This window comes from Fulmarus glacialis, unplaced genomic scaffold (genome assembly GCF_000690835.1).
Source record: "Fulmarus glacialis isolate BGI_N327 unplaced genomic scaffold, ASM69083v1 scaffold5247, whole genome shotgun sequence".
NCBI lineage: Eukaryota > Metazoa > Chordata > Aves > Procellariiformes > Procellariidae > Fulmarus > Fulmarus glacialis.
In genome coordinates, this window is record NW_009225055.1 from 34266 (window position 1) to 38371 (window position 4106).

The 4106-nt window shown below is 43.5% G+C and overlaps 1 pseudogene; it reads right to left on the reverse strand.

Moving 5' to 3' along the window:
- Positions 1–585: 585 nt before the first annotated feature.
- On the reverse strand, positions 586–1889 carry LOC104080083 (annotated as a pseudogene).
- Between the last annotated feature and the right edge of the window lie 2217 nt (positions 1890–4106).

Genomic DNA, 4106 nt, shown 5'->3' on the forward strand with positions numbered 1-4106 from the left:
GCTTCTGTTAGGCTGTCTGAGTGCAATACACCAAAACTTTGCTTCAGATACAATTTCTTACGCTCTTAACTTCACAGAAGCACAGAATGGTTGAGGTTGGAAGGGACCTCTGGAGGTCACCTGGTCCAACCCTCCCCGCTCAAGCAGGGCCACCTAGGGCCAGTTGCCCAGGACCGTGTCCAGATGGCTTTTGAATATCTCCAGCAATGGAGACTCCACAACCTCACTGGGCAACTTGTGCCGGTGCTCGGTCACGCTCACAGTGAAAAAGTGTTTCCTGATGTTCAGAGGGAACCTCCTGTGTTTCAGTTTGTGCCCATTGCCCCTTGTCCTGCCACTGCTGAAAAGCACCTTGCTCCTCTTTGCACCCTTCCTTCAGGTATTTATATACATTGATAAGATCCTTCTGAGTCTTCTCTTCTTTAGGCTAAACAGGCCCAGCTCTCCCAGCCTTTCCACATACGTGAGATGCTCTAGTCTCTTCATCATCTTTGTGGCCCTTCATTGGACTCTCTCCAGTATGTCCATGTCTCTTTTGCACGGAGGAGCCCAGAACTCGACACAGTGCTGCAGGTGTGGCCTCACCAGTTCTGAGTAGGTGGGAAAGATCACTCCCCTCGACCTGCTGGCAATACTTTGTCTAAAGTCTTCTTTGTCTAAGACTTCTTTGCTGCAGGGGCTCATTGCTGGCTCATGTTCAACCTGGTGTCCACCCAGGTCATTTTCTGCCAAGCTGCTTTCCAGCTTGTTGGCCTCCAGCATATATTGGTGCATGGGGTTGTTCCTCCCCAGGTGCAGGGCTTTGCACTTTTCCTTGTTGAACTTCGTGAGGATCCTGTTGGCCCATTTCTCCAGCCTGTCAAGGGCCCTCTGGATGGCAGGATGACCCTCTGGCGTATCAGCCACTCTGCCCAGTTTTGTGTCATCGACAAACTTGCTGATGGTACACTCTGTCCCATCATCCAGATCATTGATGAAGATGTTGAACATGATTGCACCCGATATTGACTCCTGGGGTATACCACTAGTTACTGGCCTCCATCTGGGCCTGGTCATTCAGCCAGTTTTCAACCCACTTCACTGTCACTCATCCAGCCCATACATCAACAGCTTGCCTATGAGGATCTTATGGGAGACAGCGTCAAAGGCCTTACTGAAGTCTAGGTATACAGTATCCACTGCTCTCCCCTCATCTACCAGGCCAGCCACTTCATCATAGAAGTTTATCAAGTTGATCAAGCATGACTTCTTCTTGCTGAAGCCATGTTGACTACTTCTGATTATTTTCTTGTTCTTAATGTGCCTGAAAATGGTTTCCAGGATTAGCTGCTCCATCATCTTCCAAGGGATTGAGGTGAGGCTGACTGGCCTGTAGTTCCCTGGGTTCTCCTTCTCTCCCTTCTTGAAGATGGCAGTGACATATGCTTTCCTCCAGTCTTCAGGAACTTCTCCCAGTCGCCATGATTGATTATAGATTATCAAAATTTGCCTTGCAATATCTGCCAGCTCCCTCAGCTTCGTGGGTGCATCCCACCAGGGCCCATGGATTTATGTGTATCCAGTTTGATTAAGTATTCCCTGACCTGATCCTTTTCCACCAAGGGTACATCTTCCTTGCACCAGCCTTTCCCCGTGGTCTCTGGGACCTAGGATTCCTGAAAGCCGGTCTTTCTAGTAAAGACTGAGGCAAAAAAGGCATTCAGTACTTCAGCCTTTTCCATATCCTGCATAACCAGGTCCCCCATCTCTTTGAGTAATGGGCCCACATTTTCTCTAGTCTTTCTTTTGTCACCTGTGTGCTTATACAAGCCCTTCTTGTTGCCTTAGACATTCCTGGGCAGATTCAATTCCATTTGGGCTTTAGCTTTCTTAACTTCATTATAAGTAACCTTACAGAATGGCAGAAACACTGACTTTCTGGCATTCTGCTATGATTCTCAGTCTGGCAACAGACTTCATGAAAACAGTTCCAAATTATGGATGTCCTGTTCTTATTTTGTGAATTGTGAGCTTTTAATAGAAAAGGTCACATGCATCCATATGATTTCACTGCACTGGTTGAAAACTGTCTATATGGTAATGGGTTTTGTAGCATTTCAAAGAAGTTCAGACCATGAGAATCTCAGTTTTTCAGTAATACGTCATATTTCATTTTGGAAAAAATGGTCTCTCCAATAATCTTCACATGGTGAAGTGGAGGTAATCATGAGCAGCCTTACAAGCCAACTCAGCAAGTTTTCTTTTTGGTCTTTTTTTCTTTCAAGAGAAAGCAAAATCATGTTACAAGGAAACTTCATAGTATGCTGCGAGCCATTGTGTCATTCACATAATTTTGGAGATGGTTAGCATACAGATAGTAAGTAGATCTGGTCAAATGGTATTTGCTAACTCATGGATGAATTATGTTAGGCTTTGTTTTGGCATTAATGATATTTGCAAACCAGTCCAATAATTTCATATTTATTGGTGGCTAAAAACACCCTTTACATATTACCAGCAGATAAATGGTAAACTGGGTTAGTAGCTAAATACTTAGTGTTTGCATTCAGTACGTAAGTTTTGGGTTGGAGACCCAAGCCATTTGCTACTTAAAAATTCTATGCCTCTGTCTACTGGAGGCTCTACATCAACCTGCAGACTAAAGTATTTGGAGATACATGTGTTTGACATAGAAGATATATTCTGACATACTTGGAAAATGATTCAGTTCAGTAACTAGTTCAGGCTCAGCTCAGCTGAAAAAGAGTTGAATCAAGCAAGATTTCAAAAATATTCCCTGTGTGTTTCTGATGAGCTCTAATATTGCTTGCTTTCCCAGAACAATTTTTTCTTTGCTTTTCTTTAAAATAGTGATTTTATTGATTTAGGGATTTGTTCAGCTAGCCCTGTACATGTTATTAGAGTGAGCAAGCAGGCTGGGATGTCTGGGACCCTGGAACCAATGAAAAGAAAGGTCTAGTTGATAAAGCAAAAGAAATGAAGAGTGAGCTTGTGGAAGAGCATGTATCAGTGACATACCCCTACTAACATTTAGCTTTTCTCAGTCCGTTTTCTTAAGCTTTAAGTCCTGAAGTCACTTGAAGAAATTACAATAGGAAGCGAAAGAGATGGGCTGTGTTTATCTGTGGGTAATTATATTAACCTAAAAAAAACCTCCCTGGACTGGTCCTCTGCTCAAGATTTTTACTTGATGGAGGCCCATGGAAATGTACTTCTGTACTCACGACAGAAAAAGTACTGAGGGGGTAGGCTAGAGCCCAAGGAGAAGATACCATGGCATTGGCCCTGAGAACATAACAGCTGGGAGTGCTGGGGTCCTGATGGCAATACAAGGGCGTAAACTAAAACAAATGAAACATCCAACCAGTTGATGATTAAGAACCGATTTTTAAATTGCCTGTGGTAGCAGTGCAAGCCAGCAAGGGGATACTCTTCTATGTTTAAATAGTTGCTGAATCTTTGAAGCAGTTCTTCTGTTAAATGAGGTAACAAGGGCCAAAAAAGCATGCATTTCTACCCTGTCAGAGTAAAGTGTGAGTTCTCCACCTAGATTAGCGTCATAGGGGCCTAGGGAGGTCATGGCCACCCTTCCTCTTCATGGCCAGAAATGAAGGGAAAGGACTCATAACTGTGTTTGTCATGGAGGGTCAGGGAAGACTGGGATCTTGCACTGTATCTTCATAGTGATGAAATAAAAGGGAGAAAGTAAAAGTTAGCGTCAGTCTGAGGGCAAGCAGAAGGGTGGAGAGGACTGCTAAAAGCAGCAACACATTCTGGCTGAACTTCTCAGCAGGGGGAAAGGCAGCCTTCAAACCCTCCCTTATCATCACAAAGACAGAAAATCACTGCAAATAGCCAAAGTGTAACTTATCCAGGAAACACATTCTGTCCCATTTTGGGAACATGACATATTCTCAGTATCAGGCACTGCAAACTACAAGAATGCAGTGTGGATTGCTGCCGATATTATGCAAATGTACAAAAATCCATAATATTCATCCTGGCAGTATAGGCACACACATACAAAATAAAAAAATACATTTTAAAAGCAAACTTAATCTAGCAAAACTCACCAGATGTAAAAATAAAAGCCATGTGGCTACACC